Source organism: Gordionus sp. m RMFG-2023, chromosome 3, assembly GCF_954871325.1.
Source record: "Gordionus sp. m RMFG-2023 chromosome 3, tfGorSpeb1-WG-v2, whole genome shotgun sequence".
Taxonomy (NCBI): Eukaryota; Metazoa; Nematomorpha; class Gordioida; order Chordodea; family Parachordodidae; genus Gordionus; species Gordionus sp. m RMFG-2023.
This window is the reverse complement of record NC_088777.1, coordinates 20,708,061-20,722,138: the sequence shown is the minus strand read 5'-3', so window position 1 is coordinate 20,722,138 and position 14,078 is coordinate 20,708,061.

Sequence of the window (14,078 nt, the reverse complement as noted above, 5' to 3'; positions counted from 1 at the left end):
ATATTGATTGTATATTTTAGCAAATTTTAATTGACCAAATGTTTTATCAATTTTGGTCTAGTATAAATTCTAAAAAAAGGTTTAACATTAAAATCAAAATAACGGTAAAATTTATATACCAAATCTCATACTCGTCTATTTAAATATGTTTCAAATTAAAAATGAAATTTATAAAAATATTATATTTACCTTTTACCATAATATATCTTTAGAGCTTTTAAATTTGTATTTCTCTCACCCACTTCTGTTGTCTTTAAAAAGCTCGATTTGATCCGATTTAAAAACAGCAAACTCCATTTATCCAGAAAAATATTAGGCAAGCCTGAAAATTTTGCTCATAGATGGCATAATGGTTTGGACATCTATTACGAAATCTCGAAGCTTAGTTAATATCTTTTTAGCTAAAATATTGAGTTAAATATTTTTAAAAATCAGCTCGAATTGAGCCATTAACAACACTACCTGCTTCTGAAATTCTCTTGGGGGAGGGATTAATATTGAAGTATAAATATGTTTTATTCAACTTTAATTCGATGCCTTAATCAAACAATAAGTCATGACTCTAAAAAGAATTAATCCTAACATAGAACCATCTATTTTTTATATTATATTTGCTAAAATATCTTATCAGATTCGTTCTAGGGATTTTTAGTAAGTTGGATAATGATCTAACAGATGCTTAAATAATAAATGATGGAATAAATAATAAAATGAAATATATAATTTAATTTTTGAGCTAATACTTGTGTCATAACAATATAGACGTTTGTTCTTATAGGTTTGCGCCATTCGAATCCTAGATATAATGATTTAATGGACATATTGATGGCCTACGTGCCTTTGGCTAGGTTTCCCTATCCTATTACTTTAATGAATAGAGATTGGCTTTCATTTATCTAATATTCATGGTACTTAAGATTAATATTAAAAATTTAGACGAAGAAGTAAAATAAATTTAGTTATTTTTAAGGTATAAAAACATTTATTTTAATATAAAATTATACTGAATAGAAGAAATATTTTTTCGATAGGTTTATCACAATTATCTACTAGTTTATTTTTATGACAGTACTTCATGATTTTGAATAGAAGTCCTACTTGCCCCTGGCACCAACTGCCTAGTCTCCACTATCCGGTATTTTAATTCAAATGGCCACAGATAAGTCTTTTACTAAACAAAAAATAAAAAAAAAACAATCGAAAAATTTTTAACGAAACAAGAAACATTAAATTATTAAAATAAAATCTTTATTCATTGAATACAATATGGCAAACTCAACGCATATGAAGTGCTATTGCTTCTTAGGTGAAAATTTAACAAATAATTTATTAAAAAATAATAATAAATTTTAATTAATACAATTTATATTTTAAATTATATTTTATCGGTGTCTTCTATTTTCATACCTTATAATCTATATTATATCATATTATATTAGACATTTACATAAAATATTAAAATGATTATTAAAAAAAATAATAGATATGAATCCACTTGAACGTTTTCACGAATTTTAACACATCCCTTTTTTTGTAAATGAATGTTGAACGCTAACATATATTTTCCGATGAACGAGCAACGCTAAATTTGTTTAAAAAAATGTTTACAAACCATCTACAAATTTACCCCTTCAGATATAGTTTAAAAATTTAATATAGGTTTAGTATGGTCATATTAGGAAAAATTATAAATTTAACCCTTTTTTAAACTCCAAACAGGCTAAGAAATTGGACCCATAAAAGTTGATAATTTGGTAAATTTAATTTAATCTAAAATATCTTTGTATATTATTGAGCTAAATACTTAATTTAGATTTTATTATAGAATCAATTAATAGGCACCAAATATGTTCAATAGTGTTAAAATATATTTTTTACATAAAAACAAGTAACTATGAACATAAATAATAAATGGAATCTAATCGTCATTTTTCTTTCTCCCTTTTCAAATATTTTGAATTATAGGTATATAATTAAATAATAATTTTGCAAAATTTCAAGTTGGTACGAATATGAGTTTAGGAATTATTGGAGTTAAAGTATATAATTAAGTCAAAATTCATATAATATTATAGTTAACAGTGGCATATATGGGATGGGAGAAGAGGGGTTAAAAAATAATAACATAATATTTTAAAAATTAAAGGGATAATAAATTAATTTAATAAATAAGTTTTAAAAAAATTCAGAAGGTTTAAATGCCACTTTGACCCTTTATATGCAACTGATAGTTACTAGTTAACTTAACTGAATAGTTATTGAAAAATTCTAGAGTGTGGAGAGGATAGATGGAGGAGGGGGAGGGGGTCAGGAAATATACATTTCTCTAATTAAATCAATTTTTTATTAAAATATGTTTAGATGTTTTATAGAAAATTTAATTTATACATAATATCATATTTCTTTATTGTTTTAAAAGTAATATCTAATTGAAATGTCTAAAATATTACATGTATACTATTTATAAATACCATATTATATCTATTATAATATATAACAACAATATTTTTTTAAAAAAGATATTAAAAACAAAAATTATTATTTAACTTAAATCTGAGGGATTTATTGAGAACGGCAAATTTAGAATGATAATCTTTAGTAAGTAATATATCAGCTGTGATTACACTTAACATTTGCCCTAATCATACGTTACGGAAACGAACAAAAGGTTTGTTAAGTTTCGATATTTGTTAACTTTTGATAATGCTGATCTCAGGATGGATTGGGTTGAAAAGAAACTGGCAAAACGTAAATCTTAAATAAGGGACGTGCCTTGATTATGATGAGAGTAATTCCATCAGGGTAGACTGGCAGTTCGAGAGAATACAAGATACTGGTGTTCTCAAAGTCCTATATATTATTGAAGTAAAGGAGACAATGAAATTCCCAAGTCTACCAATAACGTTACAGGGTAAACAAATATAAGTCCTATGATATCACTGCTAGTCAAAGGCAGATAGTGATTCGAATTTCTTGGTTGAGTAAACGCCTTAAGTTAATACTTATATGTTTTAACCAATTCATAACCCAGATGAGGTGCGAATGAATTAATCGTTGTAGGGTTTGGTTCGGAATAAAGATTTTCTGAGGGAAAACATTTTAAGTGATGAAAAAGAGATAAAGAAATTATTTACTTTAAAAGTTATTATAAGATTGCGGCTAGTATGGGACTATGTTTAGGCCAGCTAACTCAATGGAAATGGGGGGGGGGGGTGATTACTAATACATAATATAAAGTAAGATGTCTAGTAAAAGGTATCCCTAAAATATAATTGCAAGTATTGGATACATGTCAATGAATATCATTTTTCATTTCATTATCATCATTATATAAGAAGCTTAAGTATCGCGAGTTAATAATCAACAGTATAAGTTCAATTCGCATTAAATATTTATTTTAAAAAAAGACTAGAATTAAAACTCCAAAAGTAAAAAAAAGATAAAAATTCAAGAGTACAATATATTTATAACAAAATAATCTAATTAAAAAAATGGGAATGTCTATCAACCCTGTAAACACAACATTAACCATCTCAAACAGCGACTTGGTGAGGAATGGAATCGTTTTGATCAAGGGATTGTTGATCATGAAATCAATGAATGACGAGATCGCCTTAGAGCATATATCCGAGCTATTGATATGCATTTTAAACATTAGCTTTGATGAACAACATTTGACTCAAATTTATTTTAAGTGTTGATATTTTCATGTTTTTATCGAATTTTAAAGTTAATAAAAAAAATTAGTTCGAATTTTGTTTATACAACTTTTAATATATATTACCTTGGGCTCAGTTAATATGAATTATGAAATTTTCAGAAAACAATGATAATTTATCCCTTTCTCGATCTCTAAGATTTTATTAAATTATAATTAGATTTGACACATATATTGCCAAAACAAAAAGGGTATCAGTTCAATTGAGACATTCATATCTTTAAATGATGATTTTTCAAATTTAAATTGACAATTTATTGAAAATAATGTCTCATCAACATCAAACTATCCTGTAGAAAGTAGTTTATTTTGAAAGAAAAAGGCACACATCTTTTAGACAGCAATTTTGAAAATATTTTATTGTTAGAATCAAATAAAAAAATTATTAAGCTCAAATCTTTATGAAAAATAATGCATCGGAACTATTTTTTTTTAGTCTGAACTGATTCCATCTAAATTTTTCCCCAAAGATCCTAGTCTAATTTGATCAAAATTGGACTGTTTATAAAGGGCAATATTTTAACGAAATTGAAAAATTATAATCGCTGAAGAATAATAAACAATTTTGTAGTTATTTTTGATAATAATATTCATAATAAGCATTAGGGAAAAAAATAATTTATATTTTTTACTGAGGTCAGAGTCCGATCCGGTCCCAAATAAATTTTTAAATAAGGATTTGAATTCCACCAAGTCCAAGAAAATGTTTGTCCGAGTCTGAACGACCCTAAGTTCAGTTGGATATGACTCAGATCAGATTCGGCATTGGATCGGTTCGATCAGAGCTTCGTATTATTTATGTATTTCTTAGGTGCAAATAAATATTATATTGTGCTATTTCTTTAGTGCAATAAAGTTTCATATCATGGTATATTTTTTTCAGTGCTATTATTTAGAATTTAAAAATTGTATTTTCATTCTATTGATAACAATTTGTAAACCATAAAATTATTTTGTACAATAAAAAAATTATATTAAAAAATGATGAGTTTAAATAATTTATATAGTAACAAGTGGTTAGTAGTTGCAGTATCCGGTCCCGTCCGGTTCGATCTTTTATAATGGTACTGGACCGTCTGAACGTTAAGTCGGTGAGACAGATTGTGGGACCGTCAGTCCAGTACGGTCGATCCGATCCCATCTAAAATATGCATTTTATTAAGCTATAAAAATTTTATTCTACATTAAAAAATTCAGGACAAATTCAGAATATTTTTTGCAAAAATTTTAAATATTAAGTTGAACCTATTCAATTGGTCACTTGTCCTTGCATTCTAAATTGGATGGTTTAGAACTTTTTCCACTCAATCTATTATCATTATCGTCATTTATATCATCCACATAAACAAACAACTCCATGATCTCAGGCTTCATATGCTCCACCCATCATTTATTAGCGCAGCTAACAAATGGTAGGCTAATATACCCTTTTATTACTCATTTACCATAAATCATCACTCAAAAAAAATATCCCACCTTTAATATTGAATGTCAAACCGATATATAAGTAAATCCACCTTTAAATTGCATTCAACTTCTTCAATCAGCTGACAGACATGGTGGTCATGAATGTTTAGAGTCACTTCCTAGTCGTAACATTAGTAATCTCTTATCAGACGAACAATTAAGAGTTGCCATTGGTTTATTAGGATGTGACATTGTACAGCCACATGCTTATATCAAATGCAAATTACCAGTTGATTCAAAGAGTAGACATGGCCTCAATTGTTTATTCAGTCAAGGGCAACACCAGCGTTACATAGAAATAAACCTTGTAATAAATTGAGGTTTAACAGCCGCCCATATTCCGAACTAGAGGTCTGCAATGGAAGCCCTCTCACTCGTTATTTGGAATTTTTTTTTACCCCGTCAGTCTAATTTAAAGATATTTAAACTATTCTTCTTATTTCGCTTGGTAAATATTAAATATTCATCCGCCCATTACTTAAAATTTTATTTAACTCACCAGCCACCCGCCCTTACTATAAGTTTTAAAAAAATCTTGACACAAAAATTTGGCATTTTACAAACGAAGCCAAGAATTTTTATAAGTTAAAAGATACAAATAGAAATTTTTAGATATAATTATAATTCCTTCTTGGCAACGCAATTATGAAATTGTGTTTATATTAAAGTGTTTTAAATATTAAGATAAAATTTTAAATAAATAATTATTATATAAAAAAATATATACATATTTAATGGATTTTGATATATATAATTTGATAGATATTTGATTATAAAATAATTGATTTATATATAAATATTCTAATTATTTAGTCATTAGAGATTGAACCATCTTTTGATTCATTCTATTCCTTTTTTGATATTCTATCACTAACTTTAGAAAAGATCATTATGGAATTCAATCCCTATACCAATGTTCTCACCCAACGCTTTGGAAATTTTTAGATGGGATACAAAAAAATATGCAAAAACATAAGGCCCTATATCGTCAAGTCATAATGGGGACATACTGTACTTCTCAAAGAAATATGAAGATATAAAAAAACGATTTCAGATATGTGTTTCGAATTATGGACTATCGGATTCTTTAACATTTTTAAAAGCTATTGTCCATATTTCATGCAATTAAATATTTTATATTTTTTACTCGTGATATATTGATATGTCTCCTGTTTCCCTAGATAAGATGATAATTAAATTATTTTACTATGAAAATTAAAATATTCGTTTTTTTCAATAAAAAAATACAAAAAAAATTAAAAATATTGAAATTTAAACAGAAAAGTCAAAAAATTGGATATTATGAAAATTTAACTTTTCAAATATATTAAATTAAGTTTAAAGTATATCATTATAAAGTGTCGCGTGTTGTGATAAAGTGTCGTCATGATAAAGTGTCGTCATGATAAAGTGTCGTCATGATAAAGTGTCGTCATGATAAAGTGTCGTCATGATAAAGTGTCGCATGATAAAGTGTCTCGTGATAAAATGTCGCTAGGTGGTTTCAGACATCCATATGCTGAAAATGGGTTTGTACTCATGTATGTAGATGTTATTCTCTGTTTTAAGCATATTTGCAGCGTTATCAGTTGCTACTTATTATTTTTCCTTTAAATTGTATTCAACAGTTAATTCAGAGAGACATTTATAGATGTTCTCTGCTTTGTGAGGATAGGGTACATAATTAATATCTAATATTATTTCTTTTATTTTCTACGATTCATCTATAAAGTGCCACTAATAGATATATATGAAAGTTTTTAAACAGTAGTTAATAAATCTATTGTGATAACCAGTTTGCTTGTAATTTTTCTAGCAGGATATAGCATGTCTTTTTTTATTTAGGTGATTGTTTTGAATATTTGTTTTAAAAATTTGAGATGACTTTAATGTTAGGATTTATGCTTCCAAGCATTTCAATAAAATATAATGTTAGTAATCAGTGAATTTAGGGGGATAGTAGACCTTATAATGAAATCAGCATTATATTTATTAATTTTTTTGTTTTGAGAAGTTGTAATAATATAAAAAGAAAAAATTATTTCTTTCTGAACTAGAGCCAAATAAGATAAAAAAGCTCGATTTGAGCCGTTTCTAAAAATCAAATCGAGCCGTTTTACATCACCAATTGTATATGTGAATGAGCAATATACAATTATATTCATATCATTTAATTAAAGATCATAAAATATTAATATGATTTAACTTTATTTTTTAGATTAATTGGGCTAAACTTTCATATTAAATTTATTGGAAAAGTAGACTTTAGATCTTTTATATACAATGAGCAAAAACATGACATTTACCCTCCCATATTATATCAAAAATACCTTTGAAAAAAAAATAAAGAAACAAAAAGACTAACTTTTCTAGAAAAACTGATCTTGCACGCTCCGGGTTGTAGGATCAAAAACCAACTATCAGTAATTTATTTAAATGCCGATAACGATCCATATTTTAGGATCTGTGATACAAATATATGCTCATCTAGTGTTGTTAAACTGCTCGATTTTTAAAATCGGCTAGCCTAATATTTTTTGCCAAAAAATACTTAAGATATTGCTCATAGAGGGGAGAAAGGTTTGGTAATCTATTATCGAATCTTGAGGCTGGCGCAATATTTTTTGGCTAAAATATTGGGTTAGGTGTTTTTAAAATCGAGCCGTTTAACAAAACTATGCCCATCCCTAGTCTCTCCTATATTACAGAAAGAGTATAAAATTAAACTGAAATTAATTTATTGTATACGTTAGCGACAATGTGTTTTTCTGGCAATTTGTTATTTTTTCAACTTTAAATCATTTTCTGAGGGTGTTTTTTAATTTAAAAATCTGATTTTATCAGAAATGTATTCCGTCTTTTAGAATACCTATATTATGAATTTCTAATAATTTTGCCGTTAACTGTTGAGTCATTTATAATTTTTATGAAAACTCTATGGAAAAACGAATATAAATGATATAAAAGTTCATGACAAAATATTCTTAAACTCACATGGTAAATATTCCAAACATGATGGAATAATATTCCAGTAAAATCAGATTTTTAAATTTAAAATAACGTAATCAAAAAATGATTTAATTAAAAAGTAACACATTGTCGGAAAAAACATATTGCCGCTAACATATGTATGCATAAATATAAAATAGCTATATTTATTCCTTAAAATATTAAAATAGGATACACTACAATCATATTTTTTTACAATACTTAATTCTTTCTATATAAATATACATGGTTTATATTTTGAAATATGATAGCTAAACAGTCAAACTTAATACTGCTATAAATCTTAACCGGGAATTAAAAGAGGAGAAAATAATTTATCACGGTTCTATTTGAATTATTTTCATTAATGCAGGATTATAAAAGTATAACTACACTTGTTTCATTTTCATTATTCTCAAAAAACTAAAAGATTCTATAATTAGGAATAGAAGCGTTCAATCCAAATAACCAATTATAAATAGATTGAAAGACTTATTCAACATTCCTTCCGTCCCATTAAGCACTTAGATTATAGTTATAAAAAATAATCGTTCATAATTTTTTTATCGTAGTTAATTTATTATGTCATTATGAAATGAAGAGAAAGAAAAGAGATTAAAATATAAAAAATAAAAACACGATACAATACAATCATTTATATCTTTAATAAAGTAAACACATAATTTTTATTATATCGCAGATTTTTTCTATGTGTTAAACATTGGCCGAATACTTAACCCGAACTTTAACATAAAATGGGCTTTAAACAAAAATAATGTATTTTTTTTAAATTTATATGATATGGACAAAATGACCTGGACAAAAATATCTCAATTTTAAAAAGTTGTTTAAATCTTAAAAAGAAGTAATTTTAACTCTTTCTAAGTTTTAAAATTTTTTTATTGTCCAGTGTCATTTTATATAGAATATATTTATGATTGAGGTATATATTATTAAAATTTTTAAATTATAAATAGAATGTATGAAGTTAATTTTTATTTAGCTTTAATGTGCTTTTTCCGCCTAGTGTTATAATTTAAGTTTTAAATCTTTACTTTACTTATAAATTATCTATTTTGAACGCGTTTAAAATGTATTACCCTAGGGTACCCCCTATGAATTTCAGATAATTTTGCCTTTAATTTTTGGGTTATTTATAATTTATATTTTAAATAAATCTACGGAAAAATAAGCATAAATTAAATTAAGTTCATAGCAAAATTGTCTGAAATTCTCATGATAGATACTTTAAACATGCTGGAATACATTTCCCATTAAATTAAATTTTAAAAAAAAACAAGTTCAAAAAATGATTTAAATTTTAAAAAATAACATATTGACTAATTGACCCTCTACATGTAAGATATAATTTTTGGGTAAGGCGATAGTTTAATAGGTTTTCCCGACATGCCCAGCAAGTTTTGCATTTTAAATCATTAATTGAGTATATTTTATTAAATTTAAAGAACTGTTTTGCCGGAAATGCTTCCAAAATGTGTAGAATACCCGCCCTATAAATTTCAGGCAATTTTATCACCAATGAAGAAACCTTAATTTATATTATTTTTTTTCATAATTTTTCCTATCGAGAAAACGTTATGATTTTAAGAGCGCTTAATTTTCGAAATTAAGTAATTGGTATTTATTAAAGTCAAAAAAAATATTCAGAATTCAGATATTGATTGGCTTTTTGTCTTTTTATCTATCAAGTTTTCTCAACATAATGAAACTGGTCATTCTTAAATGTTAACTCAAATTATGTATTTTAAAAAAATCATGAGGTCTATTGCATCAGACAATAAATTTTTGACCATTTTTTTAGGATCATAGTTTATAATTGTACACTTAATTTTTATATAATATTTTTTATAAATCTCTAAAATTTAATTTTTTTTAATTTTTCATTAATGTTGTTATTATTAAAAGCAATATAAATTTTTTTGTGTCATGTTAATTAATGCTTGAAATTGTTATATATTATCCATCTAACGATCTAAACTGTTTTTTAATATTAGATAACACATGATATATTTTAAAATTTAAAAAATAATTTAAGTATTGGATTTAGCTTGTCTCGATATTTACAATTATTAACGAAACTAATTTTGAAAGTTTAAAAAAAAATTAACGGATAATTTATTTTGTTTGGCATAACTTAGTTAGTAGAATTCGTAAATAATAAAAAAAATTATAGAAATATATAGGTAATACAAATTAGAAGTCTGCAAATGGGAAAAAATTTAAACCCGACCCGTCCAAATTTGTACCCAACCCGTTTCTAATTTTTTTTTACTAAGGTTGCCCTGCCCGGCTTTTTAAAATCCAAACATATACTCCAAATAACCAATAGTGATGAGGAGATTTGGTTTCATGATTTTCTTATTATCACAATAAACACAAAATGTGGGAAAAATGATCATAGTAACAAGTCATTTAATCATTAAAATTATAAGTTAAATAAAATGTATTATTTTAACAAAATTAGGTTTTAGAAATAATTTCTTTCAATTATTTATTAAGTGTACCGGGCATCTCTACTTTTTGCACGCCCATCCCTACACCGGCCAATTAATTCTTGACCCGCTCAAATAAATTTTTCAGGCGTAACCGACCAGGTCCTTAGATAACGGGCTAAGCATTGCAGATCTCTAATACAAATTCAAAATACCTAAAACCCAGACCCCAATGCAACCGTGTATTGGGAAAATCTGATATGCCTGTATTAGCCTGAAAATTACATTTTTTAAAACATATATTATATAATACATAGGGCACACCACCCATTAATCATTTAAGATAGTCTCGATATAGTTCACAGTTAAGGCGAATTATTTCTCCGTTTAATTTACTGATTTTTAATAGCAGTATTTATATTCCATTTGGCTTCTATTTGCAAACACTTCCCAAGCATTTACTGAAATATATAATTTCGGGTAATTTTTATAGTGTTTTCTTTTTCAATTTATTTTTTATTTTCTGAAAAATATCGGCATTTAAGGTGTTTTTTTTTAAATTAGATGTAATATTCGTGCCCTTGGTTTAACCATCTCACCTCTTGCAGAACAGACATTCTGCCATTGATTCATTTTCTTCTTAACTTTTAAAATAATTATAACATTTAAAATTTGTTTTAATTTAAAAGGTAAAATTTAGAAGAATTTAAAAAAAATATGAATAAAATTTAAAATTATGATTTTGAATTTGATAGACAACATGACGTAAAATATAATAAAGTTATCATTTTTTAGGAAAATAAATAAAAATATTAAATAGTCCGAAAAAACAGGAAGAATAAGAGAGGGACAACTTAAAATCAAAAATGGTCTAAAAACTAATAATAATTTTTGAAAAAAAAGAAGATAAGACCTGGATTTAGATAATATTTAATATTTTTATTTCTCTGTCTATAAAAAAAATAGGGTGTAGTACATTATATTTATACATTTGTATCTAACTTCATTTATAATAAGGATAAAAAATATCAATCAGGATACCTAAATTTTATTTATCAGCTTATGCTATTACCAAAAGATAAAAAGTATTGACCGATGCCGGCCAATATCATAAGTATCAGGTGATACTGATATTCGGTATCAGTACAGCTCTGCCTAAAACACATGGTTTAGAGAAGACCAGTCAGGGAATTACGAGCAAAGAGAAAACTCAAATACGTGTTAATTTTAAATATTTTCTCATTTTGTTCCAACTTAGCCTATTTTTGCATTGTTATAATTATAAAAAGGCATCACACCACATATTTTACGAATACAATGATAAATTATAAGCCATACCCGGGGAAAGTTGAGCCAATCCATGGAGTTGTTGTGCTGTGAGAACTATTTGTAGGAGAGACTGGGGTTAGTCAAACCGACTTTTACAAATTGACTATAGCTCTTGGTTTTTTTAAAATAATATGAAAAATAATATATGAGATACCTAATACTATGCTCTATAAAGGTGCCTTTTAAAAAATTTTAAGAATATAATGATTTTTTTTAAATTTTATTTTTTGTAAAAGTGAAAATTTTGTCCAACAAGCCCCAATACGGAGTCAGGTAAACCACTTCGAGGGGTTTCCTAAACCATTGGTTTTTTTAGGCCATAATATATTGGAATGCATTTTTATTTAGTGATACGTATAGTAAAATTTTATTGTTGTTATGTTCAAAATATCATAATACTTAATTAAAGCTAATTATATATAAAAATTGAAACTTAATTTTGGATAATTTAATAAATATTTTGGATATAAAAAAATAAGGATCTTAAGGAGAGATTATGACTTCTTAGCATAAATCCTAAATACCAATCATAAACAGCCATGAAATTACCTTTTCAAGATTTTAAAATTTTTTTCATTATTAACTGTCATAATTGATGTGTATGGTAGCAAGCCCCGCTAGCTCTAAATTGTCAAATCATGATTGAAATGATATCTAGACATAATAAATACTATAAAACTTACCCAAATTATAGAAGAGTGTTTAAATTGAACATCTATTAACGAAATCTCGAGGCCTTAGACAATATTTTTCTGGCTAAAATATTGAATTAGCCGTTTTTAAAAATGGGCTCAATAAATAATAATTCACACATAAATGATTATATATTTTAATAAAAATTAAAATTTGTAAACTAATAGAAACTATATTAGGATAAATTTTAACCTTCTGGTGTATTTAATTTTAAAATGAGATTAAGTGGTTTGCCAAGCCCCGGGATTTACCTAACCCCAGTCTACTCTACATGTAGAAAAATTACAAAGGTTTATTTATCTAACACTACTTCCAATCTGTTAGGACAGTTGCATATTTATGGATTAAGTCTAAAAACAATAAATACAATTTGGAACTAATTTAATATTTTTTACTTTTATTTTGAGGAAAATCATAAAATGTCTAAAATTCCTGGACCTGCCTAAAGGCTTGTTCAAGAAAAAATACTCTAGTTTCAGGAAAAAAAGAGACCATGGTTTAAGAGGTCTAAATCAGGTGTGTTTATTTAATCTAATTTGAAAATAAATAACCATGACACGGTTTTAGTTGGTTAAATGGTTAGGTCTTTTTTGAAATATATAGGAAAATTCTACCGAAAAAAAATTCAATCCTAAAAGGTTATACCTCTCCTTTTTATAATTTAATTTTATTATCATGAGTCTCTTATATTATAATAATATTAATAGTTTCATGATATTAATTGGTTTATAAATATTTAATGTAATAAAGAAAGTGAAAATATATATAAAAATTTATTTTAATTATAGTGTTATCTTAGAGTATTATCTAAAGTAAATCGCACTAAGTGGGCTTCGCTAGGAAAATTGTGTTTAACTCCAATAATGCATGTGGGCGATGCCCTCAATCTAATGAGTTTTTGAATGGCCACCCTAAAATAAAATTCTGGATTTATTTCAATATATAAATAAACCAGAGATCTGCAGAAGTATTTAAGGGTATGATGTGAAAAAAAATTATTTTCAAGCCCGACTGTATTTTCTAGAAATTTTATGTCCCACGCCTGATTTTAGTTTTTGACCATTTTTCAGTCCAGTCCAAAATTTTTAAAATTTCGTTATTTTGAATAATTTTCGATGTATTTTGCAAATTGTTTCAAAGGGAAATTTTAAATATGAACACTAAATTATTAACTTCTCCATTATATAATTTTATATAATTAATATAATTTAAGCTTATATTTTTGAAATTGACACTGCCCTTATTTTTCAAAATGTTTTTTTTAATAACATTTTGGGCCAGGCAAGGCTTTAGTCTAGGCCCCTATAGGTCTCCGATATAAATATAAACTTGTTAATAAATGTAAAAGTTTAAATAATATCAATATTTTTTGAGATTTACTAATTATCTTTATTAGATAGTTATTATTAGTATACTCATATTTTTTAAAT